The sequence below is a fragment of the Amblyomma maculatum genome, chromosome 1 (assembly GCF_055883805.1).
Source record: "Amblyomma maculatum isolate TAMU_Amacu chromosome 1, ASM5588380v1, whole genome shotgun sequence".
Taxonomy (NCBI): Eukaryota; Metazoa; Arthropoda; class Arachnida; order Ixodida; family Ixodidae; genus Amblyomma; species Amblyomma maculatum.
This window is the reverse complement of record NC_139344.1, coordinates 505942801-505964575: the sequence shown is the minus strand read 5'-3', so window position 1 is coordinate 505964575 and position 21775 is coordinate 505942801. Positions and strand designations below refer to the sequence as shown.

Sequence of the window (21775 nt, the reverse complement as noted above, 5' to 3'; positions counted from 1 at the left end):
AATTAGAATGTTTTGTAGACAGAAACATTTTTTGAAAGCTTTTTTTGCACTTCCGGTGTCAAGCGGGCACCGCGGTAACCACGGTAACCACGGCGCGGTCGTGGCGGTCGCGCGCGGCGACTGACCTCGTTTCAGTTACCCGCGGGGCGCTTTCCGCCTGTGTATGCTCTCGTTTCTTGTGCCTGCCATGTGAAATGGACTTCGAAATCGGCTTACCGGTCTCCAGCATTAGGTCGGTGCCTTAAATGCCGTGCCCCAGTGCACCGCACCGTACGTAGTGCAGCAAAATTTCGAAGGCAACCGCTCCGCTCAGTTCCCGTGTCCACCAAACCAAAATACGCACCTCGGATCGAGTCAAGGCGACAACATACGCTGGTAAGTAATGTGTTTACTAGCCTGAATATAGCGCACAGATAAACGACGGTTTCACGGGCGCAATGAGTTAGTCATTGTTGTGATGTATCAGTACTATGGCGGCTTTTAAAATCCTACCGCTTCAACTGCTGACTTGATTGCATCAAACTTGTTTTGTCATGTAGTAAGTTTGTAGCGTATGAACTTTTGTCTTATAGTAAATTAGCTAAGACAACTATACCTACCTGGCTCGGCCGTGCACGATGCGCGAACCCGCGGTATCATGTGCAGGCGTTGGCAGCTTTCGGCCCCCGATACTGACGCAGATTGCGGGTTCGCATTGTACGCAGCAGCAACGAATTAAGCACCCTTACCTAACTTACTGCGAGCAAATAAAAGTTACCGCAATATCAAGGCTCCGTGTGCAGTTTCACCACAAACTACTGAGTGGTTAGGCCGGAGAGATACAAGACTCCGCGGTAAACACGTATTCGCATGCTGTCTCTGCCCCTTGCAAGGTTTCACATGACGTGCAGTGATGAGGAGGCACCGAAGAAACAAAGAAAACAACTTTATTTCGAGAGAAGGCCTACAGCATTTCTCTAGATAAGTCCTAGAGCATATTCCATTATGTCCTGAGGCAGTAAAGAATTGACGTTATTAAAAAAAAAACTTTTATCCACAGTGAAGCATTGTGCTTCCTTAGTTGCTCAGCAGTATAAATTATCGCTAAGAACACAGTATTATATCGTGCACATAATAATAATAAGCGCAATTACACTGTTGTCTTGTAAACTGTGGACCTTAACAGATGCGGAACAGCGAGCCTGTGAAAAGAGAGATGTGACATGGTCACTTGTGAAGTCGGCTCATTTTAATTACTTCCATTTACTTCCAGCTTGACCTCAAGAAGCTGAACAACTCTGATCGGCATAATTATTCGCTATCTAGCTTTACACACACCCTGAACCCACAGTTGCTCTGTCTTTCCTACTTTTTGTTTCAAGCGGCAGCTTTTATGCAATACTTGAAGGGCCTGCGAGCGTTCGCACACCATGTGGAGTTGCTGTGATAAGCAAACAGCAACATGTTTTGTGTGCACGTTTGCTTGGCCGCAGCCAGAAGCGAAACACAGAGCAAGGGGAAGAAGACTGCACTCACTACGACAAAAAAAGTCATATGAAACTGCGCTCCAGCTATTGTTAGTCGCAGCAAATATATTGAAACAATTGTTTTGGCTGCAGCGGCCAATGCTGTGCCTCGCTGATGCCAGTCTGTAGAGCATTTGGGTTAAGTATACTGACAGTTGTGCTGTGCAATTGAATAGTCATGATGAAGCACAAATCTGTGCCTGTGTGCAGCAATTAGTTCTTCTTTTGACGGTCTTTCATAGGCATCAGTCATAAGGTGGCGCTCTGAAGCTATGCTTGCAGCTATGTCTCTGTGTGAATAGCCCTGAGACCGTTTCTCCGCATCCTGGAGGAGCCTCTGGACGTACGCTGCGTAAAATAGTCATCGTGATTACAACAGTTCACTTGGTTTTTTGTGTAATAATATAAGTAAAACAAAGTTTTAACTTACAAAAAGTATGCTCCATTTTCACTGGAGCGGCACTGAAATGTCCTTTTCTTGATTTTGCCATTGTCACTTTCCAGCCGTCCTCTCCTTTCTTTTTATGTGCCTGGAGCTTAGAAGAATCTTCATTGAAGTGAAGAACAGCCAGATGTGACCTAAAAAGAAGGTAAATATGAATGAATTGCTCATACTTTGGAAAAAAATGTGTTTCTTGTTGCCTACTAGCAAAATTATGCCAAGTAGAGGCTACTATAAGAAACCATTATGCATTATATTCACATCACTGCAGCAGAGATTGCTTCTGTTTTAGCTTCTATATCCAGCGCCTTTTATATCAAATTAAGAATGTGATGCAATGATCTTCAAGCAGCAAAGTGAATGTATGACATGGGCAATACAACTTCATATCGTGGATCACCCCTGTTCTCCCTGCTGTTGTATTCTAGCGAACATCATTAGTCCAAGTGATCAAGTGAACCTTGAGCATTCTTTCAGTTTCAATACATTAGCTTTGGGACATTCGAGATGGTTCTAGAGGGGTCGGAAACTTGCACTGATAACTTCCAGTTCTTTAAAAACTACCTTTGTCTTGGGACTGCACTAAGATGAGAAGCACAAAAGAGAGATGAGGTGTTTTTCCAGCCAGCCCTCCATGCTTGCTCTCAACTTTGTGTCATTGCAGTGTCTCAGCTCATGTCATTTCTGTCTTTATGTATTCCTGGTGCACTGTTCTTTATCTCATCCCATCTGCCTATTCTAATATAACAGCAATGACTTTCAATGGGGACCCTTGGTAGCCTGTGCAGTACGTCTATCGCCTCCTGTCTCACTTTTTCCATGGAAGGGGATTACAGAATGGCTAGTGCTACCATTCTACCAAATATGTTTTTACCATATTATATGAAGCATCCTTGAATGTCAGAAGTGTGCACTGCAGTCTCCTCCAAATGTACGATAACTACCTTTGACGTGGAAGTGTTCCAAGTTTCGAAAAGAAAGACACAAGATAAGTTCAGCTAATTTTACAGCAGTGTATTTACTATAAGGATGGAAGGATTGTGGCAGCTGGCTCATAAGGTGCATTGAGTGCCTACTTTATGCAGAAGTTGGGATTGAGTTACATGGTGGGCACTTTTTTTTGGCAGATGTCAGGGTCGACTCCTGTGAATCGCAATTGTAGGGTCTCATTTTACCTGGCCTGATAACATGAGAGCTCCAGATCAAGCACTGCACTAAGGAGACTGAAGTCAAGCCCAACTTCCATAAAAAGAAGGCGCCAAATGCGTCCAGTAACACAGCAGCTTCCCCCTCCTCACATTAAAAAAAAAACAAAAAAAAAACCTTAGAACTCTTTTTTTCTAAACCTCAGCACTAGACCATGAGAAAGACTGTTTTGAGGTCCTTGAAATTGGTCACAAAGCAATTTTTCAGCCCTCCAGGGCTATTCCATAGCATGAACTAAAAGCGATCTGCTTAGTTGCAAGTTCCAATGGGCTGCTTAGCAAGTTGAAGAATCAAAAGGAGCAAAAGGAAATGGAGCAAATGATATGAACTTCTGTTTTTCTTTTTCGCACTGTGTTCTATTTCCTATGGTCTCTGTTCCTTTTATAATGACAATATTATGTACATACATTACAAGCTTCATGCAAGGACTTATTGTTTGCACATGCCATGCAGAAAAGTTGGACTACATAGTCACACTGGAGTGAAAAATAATGTCTTAGTCTTCTCTTTCATTCAACAAACCTTACTTGCATCCCACCATCCGAGTATGCAATTTATTTGGGAGCAAACTTGATGACAAAGTTGTGAAAAGATTTAGGGGAAGATGTTTGGGCTTTGGGAGACAGTTGTCGAGTGTCAATCAAAAACCGGGAGTTCTTCAGAATGGAGTTCAGCTTCTTGAAAGCACATGAATCTGTTAAAAATATATACATAAAAAAAAATATATAAATATTTGGCTGATGAGTTGCAATGTTGGTGTGTGTTCTAGTCAATCGTAGATGCTGAACCTGCTTACAGCTGCTGCATTGCAGCTGAAAACAGTTTTAGCATCATATTCTTAAAAAGACCCCAGGTCTTGTACTACTATATTACGGTGAAAAGAAATCTAAGAGATGTTGGCGAGCAAACATGCTACACTTTGTCTTCTTTAAAATTGTCAGTATAGGACAGTATGGAAAATCCGATTGTATTTGTGTTCCATACTAGCATGTATAACCAAGCTGCCTCATTATTGAAATGTCTTAGTCTCAGCACTCACATTTACATTATTTGTTCCTTCACTTCATTAGGGGTTTCTTTCTCTGCTATGTCATATTTTGAACTTGCTGTTATGTGCGGATGTGTACAAAGTTTTTTCCGTGAAGTTCTATTTGCATTACCTATCTCTTAAATTTATCATTGGTTGACAAATGCCACAAATCTGAGCCATGCACCTTCCAAACAACATCAAAGTGAAACCTTTATAAAAAAAAACCTATACAAAACAGATTACCTCTGCTCATCCATTGCCTGTTTGCAAGGAGCTAATGCAGGCATTTGCTGTATGGTCTATCATGGCCATCACGCTTATTATGTGGTTCAACAGGCTGTACTACATGCTGATGATCAGGTCACCTTATCTTGGCCCAGGGTAGCAACATAGATTTGTGATTGTCTGGATCCATGGTTCTATTGCTTCACAGCCCTTTGACCTGCTCACAGCTTCCAACTTCTTAAATGCAGTATAGAATATTGTTATTACCATGTATTCGCCCTAATTATTAAAGCAAGCAACTGCATGCATCTTTAGTAATGCGCCAAGCATCAAAGTAGTGCTGTATGGGCGATTTGCTGCTCTTGCAATATGTCCAGATAGCTGGGTGGCGGTCTGTAGATAGATGAAATTAAAAACTCATTACATAATAATATATGTCAGCAAATTTACCTCTTTCCCAATGGTTTGCAACGATAAAACATTTTGTAATTCAATTGTTTGTATTATATAATGATTAATTTTATTCTTTTTATGTATAGACATGCAAGAAGCACTTGCCAAGGGCACTCTTGGTGAGGCTGAAAATAATTTCTCCTAATAATATGTAGAAATTGTCGCCTTTTGTTAAAGACTGCACTGAGATCGTTAAGTTGAGGCCAGGCCACATGCTCGCACTATTGGGCACTGCAGCTGACTTCACACAGTTAATATGAATTGCAGCTTGCCAATTTTCGTATCGCAGCATTGCCTTACCTCTCCTATTCTTACCTGTTCCCATTGTAGAATATGGTCAGTCTGAATGATAACAATGTTGTACGTGCAGTACTTGGCGCTGTAGCCCGGGGAGTCGCAACGCCCATCTCCTGCGAGGTCCACTTCCATTCCATCCAGCTGGATGATGATCTGCACTCGCTGTTCCTGGAAAAGCTGGGACAAAAATAAATGTGCATTTGTGAGCCACTTGTAACATTGTGCCGAACTATGTCACTCGATTGTTGCACTACTGCATGAGCGCGCTGTTTTTTCGTTTTTCATTACGTAAGCTTGCCATAAGGCATATTATAAAACCCGTGCAAATTATTTTCCGTCAGGAACCGGAGAAGGCTCCTGCTCTTATTGCTGTCAGTGAGCCATTTGGAGAAGTCCTCTTCCCTTGTTGCGGTTTATCTCTCCCCCCCCCCCCCCCACATTTCCGCAGGAAAAATCTAATTGTGTATAACTCCTGTCTATGCTCCTGTCAATGCTCCTGTCAAAACCAACTCTTACTTCCGATCGGCAGCTGATCGCTTAGGGATAGAGAGGCACAACTTTGAGCCAGTTCACGCGATAATAACGTTTAATTCGCGACCCCCCCCCCCCCCTCCTACTGAAGGGTAAAGCCGCTTGGCACTTTTTTTTTCTGTTTCCATCTCTTCATTCCTGACTTTCTTCTTATCAACGCCCATCTCGGTTTTCACGTGTTTCTAATTCCATGGCCGCCTCGGTTGGTGAACTTGTACGCGGCCCCATCCGCGCGAGATTTCAGGGTGCGCTCTGTACAAACACCACACGGCAAAAAAAAAAAAAAAAAGAAAAAAGGCTACAGGGCGGGAGTCATGCTGCGATAATAATCGGGCACCGAACAGAGTTTGTTTACTTCCTGTCGGCGCGCGCGTTTGCCGTTGCAGTCAGCTGACGCCGAACCGCGGCTGGTAAACTACACACCACAGCGCACAACTACGCAGTCCCCTTCTCCTCATCCCCTTCCTTTTTTTTCTTTACAATCTATCATTATCTTTCACGAAGGGGCATCGTATAGTCAAAAGCAAGAGGAGCCTAAACACGGAGGTTTCAAGGTTCGGGCAAGGTGCACAAGAGAGTTTCCCTCCGCAACGCCCGGAAGACCGCTCTCTGCGATCTCGATTCTGAATTTCGCCTTTCGCTAACATCTCATGCCCTTGCTGCGGTACGGATATTATGGACCCCGAGCTCGAAAAGCGACTTCGACGAATGAGTACCGAGATGGGACTCGACCCCCACAAGTGCACGCCGTTGAAGAATCCGCTGCTGAACCCCGACGATGATAGTATACAGCTTATATGGGTGCACTGGTGCGTGGGGTCGACTAGCAGAACATTAAAAAATAATAAAATCCCATCGTAGGCTCGCCACTGGTTTCTTTTGAGCAGTGTAGTTCACAATGATCATGACAAATCTTGCTATATGATATGCCACAACGCCGAGCAAGATCGCCTGAGTTTAAAAAAAAACAATCCACACTGTACTGTGATAACGTGTCTAGTAGCACACTTTGTTGCCTCAATGTGGCCGCAATGTTTGCTTTCAACATTGCCTTAACGTGGCTAGTGTCCTCTTTTTGCCACGTTGATGCAACATACATAAGACAACATTGAAGCAACATTGCACCAATGTTACAACAACCTTTAGTCAATGTTTAAGCCACTTCTGAAGACGATATTAATGCAACATGGCTGCAACATTTTCTTAATATTGGTACAACTTTTTATTTGCACACATGCAACATTCCCATGACAACGTTAGTGCAATATTGCTGCAAAGCTATTGTAATGTTGCAGAAACTTTCAGGCAGCATTCCAAGCTACTAAAATATTCCGCCGCATTGATGGCCACTAGCTATTGATGCTTGCTGTTCAATAAATTTATCTTGTTAAAGGCTACACCATGTGCAATGGTATCGTTGTACCACAATGGTTATGGTAGCTTAAGGTCGCAAGAATGAGCAACTGAACATTACTCGTTGCCACACGGCAGTGCGGTGCAGAGGAGTACGAATACCTAAAAGGCTGCACTGGATAACACAGCTTTTCTCCACTTTTCAAGCCGCTTGCTGTGAATGAGACCTTAAATGTAATATTCATCAGCTCTGTACCAGTGCTCATTTAGATGCTATAAGCTGCTGTGACCTGAAAATGGCACTGAACGTGGTTATTCTGGCAATTAGAATGATTTATATATATGCATGTGCATTACAAATAACCATCATTTGTTTCTTAGCACTATTTTATTTGTCAAGAATTTATTTTATTTGTCAAGACAGCAAGCTTCATTCCAGTATACTCATTAGCTTGACATACAGCAGCTAGTTTCACAAATGTAAGACATTTACTTCAAGACAATCGTTTTATGCAGAAACTTGCAACAATCATACATAGCACACCTCAAGAACAGGAAGCACAAATAATGTCAACAGTTACTAAGCACATCAGCATAGCTTTAAAATGTGCATGTCCCTCAACTTGAGTTTTACAAACATGACACTTTAGTAAATTATTAATTGCAGAAACTTACAACAAAATATACAACAGCAGTACTGCCTATTCAGAAAAAAGAAGCAGACATATAACATACTGAACATTTTCACAGGCACATTGGCATAGATTGAAAAATGTGCCACATGGGCCTACATTTCACAGACGATTTATTTTATTTAATTACTTTCTACAGTAACTTGCAACAAAGCTACAAGACAACACCCAGGCTACTCAGGAACAAAAACCAGAGATAATGTTTTGAACAGTTACTGGGCACAATAGCATAGCATGAAAATGCACCCACCACCCCTCAACTTGCATTTAAAGATATAAAACACTTCAGTAAACTAGCGTGCTACACTGTTTTACACTGTAGTGTAAAACAGTGTAGCACTATTTTGTGCAGAAACTTGACACAAATATACAAAGTAGGAGTACAACCTAGTTCGGTATTCAGAAACAAGCAGACGTATTATGAACAGTAGAGTCATTACGACTAGTTTAATCCTTCCTTCTTTGGACATGCGCCATTGCACTGGAAAACTACAAACAAGTATTGTCCGCATATGACTGAACAATTTAGCATGTCTAAAAATGTTAGTGCCCTGGTAGCATTCAGCTGGTCACGATGAGGGTCTCTTCCAAATCATGATGTTGTAACAAGTGAAGCTGCATCCCTGAAAAAAAAAAAAAAAAAAAAAAAAAAAAAAAAAAAACGAATTGCTAAGCTAAGCATCTTGGTGGGCACATCTCTAATTACAAAATTTTTACACTGCTCTATGAACACAGACATGGACAGCTGTCACTACCATTATCAGGACTGACATCTGCCGAACAGTTTTTTAGTTCGTCGTTAACAGCCTCTGCTATTCTTCGGCGTCGTTGCCGGATCGACACTTCGCTTAGCGAACACTTCACTCTCTTCATGATACAATGAATGTAGCACTTTACCAAACTATCACGAAGGGCATGGGTAACACATGCATATATGCACTACTGGCTTTGTGCCAGGCAACACGTGTCACAGCTCAACAACGTAGGTTAGAAATCACTCACCACTGATGTTATCCTCTGTGCAGGCCTCCGTCATTTCAGCTGAATTCTTATGAAGCCGCAATGCAACACAGCAGCAGGAACATGGCGACCACAAGAAAACTATGCTAGAATAAGGGAAACACAAGTGAGCCATGAAAGAAGGAAAATGCTCCACGCACGTGAAGAATTTGCCGCGATCGCCGCTTACACGGGTTTGGCAGGAATGGCCCTCGGCGCGGCCACGATTTCGACTTGATTTGGATTTGCGACGATCTTCATGACCATTAGGCTGCGGGGCATTAGTGAAAACAGAACTAAATTTCTTCAGCAGTTATAATTTTAGTCCGCATGTTTAATTGAAAGATAATGCAATCTCAGCAGTCTAAATATATATATATATATATATATATATATATATATATATATATATATATATATATATATATATATATATATATTTCTATATCTGTGTAACAAAGTTCAGTACACTTGTACTGTTCATCGCATGCACATAACATGCAAGGTTGCACTCAAACTAAAAAATAAATAAACATTGCCATGCGGGGAAGTGACAAGGTCAATGGAGTGACCTAATACCGGCTTTTCTGTTTGGGCTGCAGAAATAGTCTGAAAGAACGACAGCTAGCCAATAAAATAAATGTTATAGCAATGTCATCGTATGTGGTTCAACATTTATACAACATTTGACAATATTGCTGCAATGTGGAAAGTCCACTTTAGAGCAACATTGCCAGCATGTTACTTGTTAACATTGCAGCAACGTTATCGAATGTTGAAACTTTTCGCATTATGTTGGATAAATGTAGTCCAATGTTATCGCAACATTGTACAACATTGACAATGTTGCTGCAATGTTACAGAAACATATTATATATATAATATTATCACAATCTTTTCATTTTTCATTTTACACTTACCGGCAGGGTTGGAAGAAACAGCGTTGGTACTGCTCCAATTCTCGCAGACTTAGTCTTGTTGGGATCCCCAAATCGCGAACCACATATTCTGGTAAAGCAAACGTAGATAAACGCTGTCTTCACCTATGCTGGCTATCCGATGATCTGCAGCCACTGTTTCCGGAGGTTGGCGTTTTGAAGCACTTGATGCAGAATGTTTTTCCTGCCGTCACTAGCAATACCTTCGCAGCCAGGGACTGCACACTGTAACAGCCTCCCGCTCATGTCCCGTCAACAAAAACAATTCAGCGCTTCGATAACTGCCTTCGCGAACTCAAGAGAGCGACCAGTCTAGCCCAGAACTGTCCTGCACCCGTTGCGCACACGACGTAACACAAAATCGAAGGTGAGGTCAACGCCAGGGATGTATCGTGGCAAGAAAACTTGCGGGTTGTGCCGAAGGGCGATGACGATGAAGCAGACGACAAGAGGCCCCCGGCGGCGCGTCGGCAAGCAAGCGCGACAAAACAGAAGTTGCGGCGTGCGGCGCTAAGCAAAAAAAGTAAAAGCGCAGGTGCGTCAGTTGTGACGTGTCAGTGGGCGAGGCCTTGAAGGAGGGCCAGCCTTTGCGCGCGCTAAAAGTTAAAAGAGGAGGAAAGTCGCGAAGGCGCAGATATTCAAAATTTGATTGCAAATAACTCTGCTTCCAAATGCCGCATTTAAAAAAAAATTTGCGGGAAGGTTATCTTACATCGACATTCTTTTACATACTAGGCATAGGGAAACTGTATTGCTATGGCTGTTTAGGGCCCCTTTAAGTCTCTGAATCGCCGAAAAAAACCTAATTCTCGGTGACATTATTATAAGCCAAGCAGTCAGCGCTGTCTTCAAAAGTGTCTTCAGCTGTGTTATAGAGGCGCACAAAACAAAAGCTGAAGTGACCAGCAAAAGCTTCGCACACATCTTGAGGTTTAAAGCAGATACCATTGTGCGTCTTTATCACAGCAGCACTAATAATAAATAATAATTGGGTCACAGGAAGGGAAAGGCGCAGTATCTGTCACACTTGTGTCTGTGCACACCTGAACCACGCCGTAAGGGAAGAGAGGAAGGTGGGAGTTAAAGGGGAAAGAGAGAAAGAGGAGCCGTAGTGGAGGGCTACTGAGTAATTTCGACCACCTGGGGATCCTTAACGTGCGCTGACATCGCACAGCACACGGACGCCTCTTCGTTTCGCCTCCACCGAAACGCAGCCGCCGAGGTCAGGTTCGAACCCGGGTATTCCGGACAGCAGTCGGGGGTCTTACCACTGCACCACCCCGGCGGGGCACACACAGCAGCACTAACCTTATAATTTCTTTGCTTGCGCACAAAATCCCAAAAACTGTTTGGTTCCTTTTTAAAGTTCTGTTCAAGACGTTCGTGGTACTCGGCTTCATCACGTGCAATCACTTTTTTTTCACAATTTTTCTGCACAATGAATATCTTTGGTACCAATATTCACTTTCTGATTTCACGCGATACTTCTGTTTTTTCTTCAAGAAATGTCTCAAATCGCGCGAAAACCAGCAAGGAGATCTACACTTCTTTGATTTACGGCGTGGAATACATTTTTTTATTATACCCTGTACGACTGATGTAAGTAGCTCAACGCCTGTGCTTATATCCTCAATCTTGAGCAATTCTGACCAGTCGTATAGGCCTGAAGATCATTGTACAACCTAAGGTAATTGCCATACGCGTATCTATAAATTTTTCTGGCACCATCTCACGCACTGGACGAAAAGACAAAAAGAACGACAAGGTAAACAGGCAATGATATTTGTCTATCAGAACAAGAGGATCGCGCACCGCTTGCACGCCAAAAAGAGGCACATTAGATAGAATTGGGTCTAAAATGTTTCCAGCACAGTTCTTCATTGCATTACATTGATGTAAACCATAGAAATTACTAAAATCAATTAAACATTTGGCTTTTTCTCAAGTTGCTGTGCAGTATAGTGACCAAACCAGTGGACCAATCGACCTTAGGAAGAAAAAAGTCCCCGTAGATGTGAACCTAGTATTTCGAAAAATCGATATTTTCCCCAATATCCAAAAAATGACCGGTAAAAACGTTAGAAGCAGAATTTGGTGAAAAGTAGTAACAGCCGACTAGATAGTGCGATTTGTCACACCGCTGGAATTTCCAACCATACACATTCTTCGTATGTCTCCAGGTCTGGTCTCCTAAATGCCTTTAGTACAGAACGGCAGACTATCAGAACTCCGCCCCCGTATTTAATTTTGTCAGAATAGACCCTGTCGGCCCTGAAGACAGCATACTCATCCGAGAAATAAGACACACATGAACATGATGAGTTTTGCCACGTTTCCGTCAGGCATATAATGTCATACTTACATTCGTATGCATTCTCAAAGAGAGCTTCCCTTTTAGTTCGCAGCCCTCTCGTGTTTTGGTAATTTAATTTCCTGTGCCATTTTCGGATGTAGTTAGAGTACCATTAGGGTCATCGAAGCGTCGTGAGGACCACAGCTTTCCATAAAAAGGGCGAAATACGCAACCATCAGGCCACACTTCCGGATTGCTCACAAGTTCAAATAAATGCTCATCCAGAGTAACGTGGAATGAGCAATATGTATCGTACTTCGTTTTCAGTTTCGTGCAAGTAACAGCCTTGTCACCTATTGTATTCGCCAAAAGTTCCTGTATGTCCGACGCCGTTGTTGTCGGGTCCAGGCAAGAAACAAATGGGCTTTTCTTCGCCGGTAGTTTGGGCGCTACATTAATCATGGATTGCTTAGCTTTGCCAAACGTTGCTCGAGGCCGAGGTGGTTAGCTCACCGCTTTCGAAGGGCGTGGCAGATGAGTACTCCGGTCCTGAGCAGGAGGCTTCGGTGGAGGGGCCGACATTCCAGCGGGAAGATTTGCCGCCACGGCTGAAGCGTAGTTGCGAGATTCCGAGCAGTCAGAACTCGAACACCCACTCTGGCTGGCGGTACGAACAGATACACTCAGGTCACTCAAACATTCACGCAGGAGCACGTTTTCCGCATGAAGCCGTCACACCTCATCCATCAACGCATCCATTCGAATAGCCATTTCCCGTAGCATCAAAATAACACTCGAGGAATCTCAGTCTTGAAAATCCAGGGAAAAGCGTTGCACTTCACACTGATGAAGCAGGCCTCTAAATTGCGCGCTCTTCTTTGCCATGGATAGTAATATTGCCTAGCAACAAAACTTCCTGCAGTGACGAGGCATCCATCGTCAGCAGAACCTAGAGAATTGTGGTGTTCACGCAGCAGATACATCGGCCAAACAGGCCGATGTATCGGCCTTTTCGCATTGTAGACCACGCGCATGGCGCACTGCATGAACAGGTTCTCAAGCTCTGTCAAACAAACAGAAGTTCTTGACCCGCCTCTTGAGATGCGCGAGCACAAGCCACATAGCTTACAAGGAGCAGAAAACGTCTATGCCCTGCTTTATATCTACCTTCTTAATATTGCGGGTTACCTTATGAAGTTAAGGCATAAGTTCAAATTTGTTTCGCTTAGTTGCAGTTTCACAATGAAGAATCCCATGCTCCCTCTTTATCGTTTGAAGCAGCGATTCAGCCACCGCCTTTAAAAGTGACCTAGGAAACCCCGCGGCTTCCAAACGGTGGACCTGGTTGTGAAAGTTGCATAGCCGTCTTCCTTCAAACACGCTATAGTACCAACAGTAGAGAGAAAGAGAGCGAAAGACAATGTGATGCGCAAATCACACAATTCTCTTGTGGTCGCCGGATTATATTCTGGATACTTCTGCACGACAGTGGTACGGAAGCAAGAGTAGACTGCGAGGCAGCAGAGCACTTCTAAAAACAAAACGATAGATACTAGGATTTATCAAGCTTAAGTTGTTTTGCTTGCCTCTTATAGTTCCTCACTGATTTATGATTAAAAGTGGTCACGAGTACCTTGGTTACCCGGTTCTGATGCCTCTGCGATTCTTACGGATGATATATTTTCGTGTTCGCCAAAATGAAAAAGGAAAATTCATGATGAAAGCGATGTTGAAATCTCCCTTGCGCGTTTCTCCTCTTCATTGTCCTCGTTGTTACCACGAAAAGAAAGCTCGACTAGTTGAAAGGAAATCGACGGCCCCCCGTTTACACTCGCATGAGACCAAAAACACGTATTCTCACGCAACGCACGCTCAGGACCAGAAGTGGTCACCTGGGGACCACCGCCGTGTCAGCCGGGTAGTAGCGCACACTATGAAGTCTAGTTACCGTTAACGGTGGGCGAAACAATTTTCGATGTTTGTGCACATGCAGTTCAAATGATCCTGACATTCCTTTGAACTCGTGCAGTGTCTTTGAAGCTGCATTTGCGTGGCTTTGGGTTTTGCGTCCGCTCACCTTTGCTACTGACTTCATAACCTGTAGTGGGCGAGTAACGTCATTATAACTAATTAGTCAGTTGAATCAATGAACGCTTGAGCAGGTGGACCGCTGTGTATTTTGTAGAGGAAGGCAGGAAAGTTCAACCAACCCGTCTTATCCTCTTCAGCATGCCGGCACCAGCACTTTTCAAGTACATTTGGCTAATCTATGTTCCAACATCACATCCTCCTCTTCCAAAAATAGCACATCCCACTTTGAGTGGAAGGCCTGCTTGAATCCCCGCCAGCGGTGAACGCTTCACCCAGACAAAGACGACTCCTCTTATCGAAACATTGCCTGCATGCAGTTGCTAATTTTGCTGATTGTATAAATCTTGCTCGTGCTTCTCGTTTAATACTGGTAACATTTCTTTATTAATGCGAAAGCATTACTTGGCTAAATTCACAGATTTCTGTCCGCAGACCGTGTCCGCAGAGTTCAGTTCAGTTCAGTCGTTCAGTTGTGTCCGACTCTTCGTCACCCTGTGGACCATATCACACCACGCTTTCCAGTCTCTCACTATCTTCCTAACATCACATAACTTCATCTGCAGCGCCTCGAGGATGCCATCTAACCATCGTGTTCACTGCCTACCCCTTCTTCGGTGACCCTCAACCTTTCCCAACATCAACATCAACGTGTCCGAAAAATTGTGTCCGCTGCAAATGTGAGTAATTGAGAAGTGCTAGAGGTTAATGAGTGGTGTCAATCGATAGAGGGTGACGTAATGCTGTGGCCAAAAAATAATTATGGCAATAGGCTAATTACGTAATTAATTAGAATAACTGGTTCACAGAAGTATCTGCCACACTTGTTCTGTGTACCGATTTAAACCGATTTATTTATAGGAAGGGAAAGGCGAGGTAACTGTCACTTGTTTTCTGTGGACACCGCAACCGCGCCGTAAGGGAAGGGAGGAAGGTGGGAATGAAAGTGGGAAGAGAGAAAGAGGAGCCGTAGTGGAGGGCTACGGAGTAATTTCGACCACCTGGGGATCTTTAACGTGCGCTGACATCGCACAGCACACGGACGCCTCTTCGTTTCGCACAGCACACGGACGCCGCTTGTTCTGTGGTGGTGGTGGTGGTGACTATGGTTTATTTTTTGGGGTGGGGGTGTTGGTCACGTCTTATGTTGGCCATCTTTGTGCCTGATCCGCGCCGTAAGGGAAGAGAGGAGTGAAAGCGGAAAGAGAGAAAGTGGTGCCGTAGCGGATATGATGTCAAGGATGTGACGTCACGCAATAGGAAGTAGAGCCGAAAAAAAGAGCACAGGAAGGGATGGCGCGCAATTTCAAATTACCAAAGACTAAAATGGGTAAACAAGAAGTGAAATAATGTGAGGTAGAGGATGCGACGTCATGCAACTGGAAGTAGATCCGAAAAAGGGCATACGAAGGGATTGGCGCGCAATTTGAAAGTACCAAAGACTGAAATGGGCAAACAAGAAGTGAATTAAGCAACTGGAAGCAACCAGAAGCCACTAACAGCAGCATCCGTGCTTTCGCATTACTCCAATGCAGATTCTGCAGTGCTCTTTATTTTTTGGTATAATACCTTTACAACACTACAATATGCACTAAGATTTTGGACCCAAACCTAAGGGCTAATGTTGGGTCCATACACAACACAATACAAGCAACTGATGTGCAGCACGTGAAGATGAACACATTCCTTCATGAAATAAAAATCAGATTCACAACACATTAAGAGAAAACAAGGAAAGCGAACACAATACACTTACTTAAAAAAAAACGTAAGTTAACACCATAACTTCACATGTTCATCAGGAAACGCCAAAGTTTGCAAAACATTTTGTCCCATTTTAATGTCATTAATGTCATTCCGAATCAAAGCTCCAATGAACTCAATTACATTTTACCCATAACTATTGCTACACACTGGTAAATTAAAGTGCTTCGTACTAGCTGCTCTTTTCTCTTTTCGGACGTACAAATATGCTATGAGGAAGTGGTTTGTATGCATGTATGTATGTATGTATGTATGTATGTATGTATGTATGTATGTATGTATGTATGTATGTATGTATGTATGTATGTATGTATGTATGTATGTATGTATGTATGTATGTATGTATGTATGTATGTATGTATGTATGTATGTATGTATGTATGTATGTATGTATGTATGTATGTATGTATGTATGTATGTATGTATGTATAACTCTATTAGGGAGCCGGCAAACGACGGGTTAAAGCGTCATGACGCTGGCCAAGCGTCTACCCGGGGTTCAGCCCTACTCTGCACTACCTCATTTGGCCCGTTTGTGGTGGGTTGTGAGGCTTGTGCTTTTCAAGTGCACTCCGGGCCTACTGGACGGCCCATAGTTGCATGTCCTTGTCTGTATTCTGCACAGCACTTTGAAGTTCTGGCGGGTATTTCCTGGATGCAGCTTCGGTCGGGAACCTGGCACAGTCCCACATGATGTGCCATTGGTCCGCCGGACCCACTTGACATACACTGTACATATCACTCGTGTAGATGTCTGGGTGGAGGACGTGTAGCACTGCCGAGGCTAGGAGTGACCAGGTTTGCATTTGCCTTAGGATGACCGCCTCCTCCCGACTAAGTGCCAGGTGAGGCGGCGGCATTGTCCGTCGAGCTAGGCGGTAAAATTTTGTCACTTCCTCGTAACTGGTCATTCGGTCTTTTGTTTCGAACCACCATTCGGAACGGTCCCACTCAGGGGCGTGGAAGGTAAGCGCTCGCGCCGCCGAATGGGCCGTCTCTTTGTGATTCGGTTAATTATACTGTATGATTTTGTGAATTGTCTGCTCTACCTTTAAAGTGTATATGGAGTGAGAAGGAAGAACGCAGGTTGACTTAAAGAGTGATTTGCTAGAGTCAGACATTTTTAGTAAGTAATAATTTTTACCGCACTCTTCTGCAGACGGAAAACCGGCTCAAGATATGTTGGGTACGTATTATGCCATGACCCTGCGCAATACATTATTTACTTTGTATAAAAGCAAAGTAAAGCATGCGAAGGATAAATAAATCGATAAATTGAAGGATAAATAAATTGCTCACGGCCGCGCAAGCGTTGCTCAGCGCGCAGCTTTTCGCACTGCAGGCCGGCCGAAGGTATCGGCAAATCTAGTCTTGAATGCAAACCACGATCAGATGTCGGCCTCGCGGTTGCGAAAGAATTGTGATTCAAAGGCGCTGAATGATTTGCAATATATGACGTCACGTCCCACCTAACAGCAATCGTAAAACATGATATGCACTAGCTTTGCATTTAAACTAAAATTGAGTTCTGGTCACTGTTTTGCACGCCGATTAAGCCCATAATCGTGGTTCAGGCGCACACATCGCACGTAACAGATATTGAAGCACATGAAGCGCACTAGCTCTGGATTTAAACTAAACTTGAGTTCTCATCTCTAAATTTGCAGGTCGGTTGAGCACAGAATTGTGCAACAAGCGCTCACATAGCGCCTAACAGCAATTGTAACGCATGATGCGCACTAGTTTTGGATTCAAACTAAAATTGAGTTCTGATCTCTTATTCGCACGTCGGCTAAGCCTAGAATTGTGATTCAAACGCGCTAAAATATTTGCAACCCATGACGTCACGTCCCACCTAACAGCAATCATAAAACATGATGTGCACTAGCTTTGCATTTAAACTAAGATTGAGTTCTGATCACTGTTTTGCACATCGCATAAGCCCATAATTGAGGTTCAAGCACGCACATCGCACCTAAAAGCATTTGTAAGCCATGACGTGCACCAGCTTTGGATTTAAATTAAAATTGAGTTCTTATATCTGATTTGCAGTTCGGTTAAGCACAAATTGTGCATCAAGCGCTCACATAGCACCTAAATTGTAAGACATGATGTGCACTAGCTTTGCATTCAAACTAAAATTGTGTTCTGATCTGATTTGCACGTCGGTTAAGACAAGAATTGTGATTTAAAGGCGCGGAATGATTTTCAGTACATGACATCACGGCACACCTAACAGCAATCGTAAAACATGATGTGCACTAGTTTTGCATTTAAACTAAGATTGAGTTCTAATGACTGTTTTGCACGTGGATTAAGCCTATAATTGTGCTGCAAGCGCGCACATCGCACCTAGCACATATTGTAGCACATGACGGGCACTAGTTTTGGATTCAAACTAAAATTGAGTTCTGATCTCTGGTTTGCACGTCGGTTAAGCCCAGAATTGCGATTCAAACGCGCTAAAGGATTTGCAAACCATGACATCACGTCCCGCCTAACAGCAATCATAAAACATGATGTGCACTAGCTTTGCATTTAAACTAAGATTGAGTTCTGATCACTGTTTTGCCCATCGATTAAGCTCATAATTGTGGTTCAAGCGTGCACATCGCACCTAAAATCAACATTAAAGGGGCCCTAAACAGCCATAGCAATACAGTTTTCCTATGCCTAGTATGTGAAAGAATGTAGATGTAAGATAACCTTCCCGCAAAAATTTTTTAAATGCGGCATTTGGAAGCAGAGTTATTTGCAATCAAATTTTGAATATCTGCGCTTCGCGACTTTCCTCCTCTTTTCAACTTTTTAGCTCGCGCAAAGGCTGGCCCTCCTCCAAGGCCTCGCCCACTGACACGTCATAACTGACGCATCTGCGCTTATACTTTTTTTGCTTCGCTTCGGATTGCGTGAGGGTCATGTGTGCCACGTCCGCGTTCGCACTGGGGTTGCTTTCGCGAATACAACCTAGCGTGGATTCGGAGCACGAACTATTCTGACTCTGCTCTGGTCGTTCGCTGTCGCCTTCGCAAGTTTTGTCGCGCTTGCTTGCCGACGCGCCGCCGGGGACCTCTTGTCGTCTGCTTCATCGTCATCGCCCTTCGGCACAACCCGCAAGTTTTCTTGCCACGCTATACATCACTGGCGTTGACCTCACCTTCGATTTTGTGTTACGTCGTGTGCGCGACGGGTGCAGGACAGTTCTGGGCTAGACTGGTCGCTCTCTTGAGTTCGCGAAGGCAGTTATCGAAGCGCTGAATTGTTGTTGTTGACGGGACATGAGCGGGAGGCTGTTACAGTGTGCAGTCCCTGGCTGCGAAGGTATTGCTAGAGACGGCAGGAAAAACATTCTGCATCAAGTGCTTCAAAACGCCAACCTCCGGAAACAGTGGCTACAGATCATCGGATAAGCCAGCATCGGTGAAGACAGCGTTTATCTACGTTTGCTTTACCCGGATATGTGGTTCGCGACTTGGGGATCCCAACAAGACTAAGTCTGCGAGAAGGAGCGGTACCAACGCTGTTTCTTCCAACCCTGCCGGTAAGTGTAAAATGAAAAATGAAAAGATTGTGATAATATTAGCTTTAGACGCGTTATCACAGTACAGTGTGAATTGTTTTTTTTTTTTAACTCAGGCGATCTTGCTCGGCGTTGTGGCATGCATATAGCAAGATATGTCATGATCACTGTGAACTACACTGCTCAAAATAAACCAGTGGCGAGCTTACGATGGGATTTTATTATTTTTGTGTTCTGCTAGTCGACCCCACGCACCAGTGCACCCATATAAGCCGTATACTATCATCGTCGGGGTTCAGCAGCGGATTCTTCAATGGCGTGCACTTGTGGGGGTCGAGTCCTATCTCGGTACTCATTCGTCGAAGTCGCTTTTCGAGCTCGGGGTCCATAATATCCGTACCGCAGCAAGGGCATGAGATGTTAGCGAAAGACTAGAAATTCAGAATCGAGATCGCAGAGAGCGGTCTTCCGGGCGTTGCGGAGGGAAACTCTCGTGCACCTTGCCCGAACCTTGAAACCTCCGTGTTTAGGCTCCTCTTGCTTTTGACTATACGATGCCCCTTCGTGAAAGATAACGATCGATTGTAAAGAAAAAAAAGGAAGGGGATGAGGAGAAGGGGACTGCGTAGTTGTGCGCTGTGGTGTGTACCCAAGCAAAAAAAAAGTGTGGCAAAAGGTAGGGCCGACCTTTCTCGCCGACCAAACAGTGGCCGGCCGACCTTCGGCACCCGAACGGGGGCCGGCGCCGGGGATTGACACTGACCTAACGTCGGCTGATTTTCGGCAATCGACTACGGCCCGACCTTTTGGCCCGACGTGACCAGCGTTACTGAATGGTCGGCCGCTCGTCTGCCCTAGCTATTTTGCTGACGAAAGACCGTACGTCGGCCGGTTGCTTCCCGACGCCGGCTAGTGGCCGGCATCGCCCCTCGTGCAGGTATTCATGCCATGCATTTAATATATCATGGCCCATGCATATATAACGGGGTAGCACATACAAATGCATCAAGAAAAGCAGTAGCTTTTCTGATGCCATGAAGAAACAAAAGCTGCAGTATTTGGTGAAAAATTTATTTGTCAACAGCGTTCAGAAAAAGCTCGCGATTTGCTTTTTAATAAGCGTGGATATACGCGTGTGCCATATATAGAAGATGGGCTTGAGGCTTGGTCTTCTTTTGGCAGCCTGTCGATCACTTGATGTCTGCGACTGGTCGGATCTGCGGCAGGTTCCATCTTGGTCAGCTGTACGAAGACAAGGGTTTTAATTAAATATTTCATTTTCGCCTAGACTTTCACATTGCAGGCAAATATAGGGTGGAAAGGTAGAATAAATAATGTCTGCTCACTGCCACCAACTGCACTATGACATCAATATATTTTATGCGCCTGACTTTCATGCGACCCTACTGAAAACGCATTAGCGCAAAGCCGCAATAGGTAATCAGGATCCGTGAATCCGCGATCACTTCGTTTTGCTGGAGTCATGATGTTGCAATTTGCAACCGTAGCGCACTCAAACCTTATCCTCCCGAAGCGCGTTCTTGCATGTTAAAGCTGCAATTTAATAATTCTAGCAAAACCAAGTGTCCGCGCTTGTCATAGAGCGCGTATGAGGGATTCCAACGCGGCAGAACAAGCAGTTTCCGCTATATTTACATGAAACCTACAATAAGTTTATTCCGTAGAATACAGCTTAAGTTTCTCAAACTAGATTGAACTTTTACAGCAAAAGCGACCGGATATTTAACGATAAGCCATCTGATTTATTTTCGTTATTTAACAACCGAGCATTATTTAAAAAAATTGTCTTATCAGCCAAGACGACTATTTAGACAGCCCAACTCGTAGAAGCTTATAGAACCCGTTGTAAATTTTTAAAGCTTGAAACAGTTAGCTGAACACGGTCTTTACGATACTTTGAAGTTCGGAGCAACAACGCCGCCAAGTTAAGCCTAGCGTCCGAGCCTAGCGTCCGGCCTAGCCGCCCTCGAGGGTAGACCCTCGGAGCGTGGACGGCATGGACTGGCAGAGCGAGGAAAATCAGAGCTACCAGTCGAACTCTGACACTAGTAAGGACGGAAATATGGGGGCGGCTGAGGCCTTAGAAGAAAATTCATGGTTCCGCCGACAAGGAGGCAGATATGTGAAGGAATGCGACGCAGCGTCCCAAGCGAAGAAGGAGGCACCCGTGAAGGGGAGCGAAGGGACCGAGGCCGCCAAATCGCGGCAAAAAGCGATAGGAAGGTCACTCGCCGAGAGATCCGTAGGCACGGTCAGATCGAAAATACCGAAGGAGATGTTCCGCGTAGTGCTGCGACCGCACGGCGGCGCCGATCAGCTGACAAGGAAAGCGGGACCGAAGCTGCGCCAGGTCCTGGTTACGGCTGCAGGCCTCAACCTGAACGGGGAAGACAGATTCATCGCCAACCCGAAGAATCA

General features: G+C 44.2%; 1 long non-coding RNA gene across 2 annotated transcripts; it reads right to left on the bottom strand.

The window, feature by feature from the left end:
- Positions 1–890: 890 nt before the first annotated feature.
- LOC146210357 (uncharacterized) lies at positions 891–9087 on the bottom strand. 2 transcript variants are annotated; one of them, XR_014700038.1, is made up of 4 exons: positions 8737–9087; positions 5177–5335; positions 1936–2084; positions 891–1853 (listed from the first exon to the last, which is right to left on the bottom strand). It is a non-coding gene; the product is annotated as an uncharacterized LOC146210357 (long non-coding RNA). The 2 variants fall into 2 exon arrangements; XR_014700037.1 differs by lacking the exons at positions 891–1853; positions 1936–2084; positions 5177–5335 and adding an exon at positions 6139–8357 and having other exon boundaries at positions 8737–8840; positions 8924–9087.
- Between the last annotated feature and the right edge of the window lie 12688 nt (positions 9088–21775).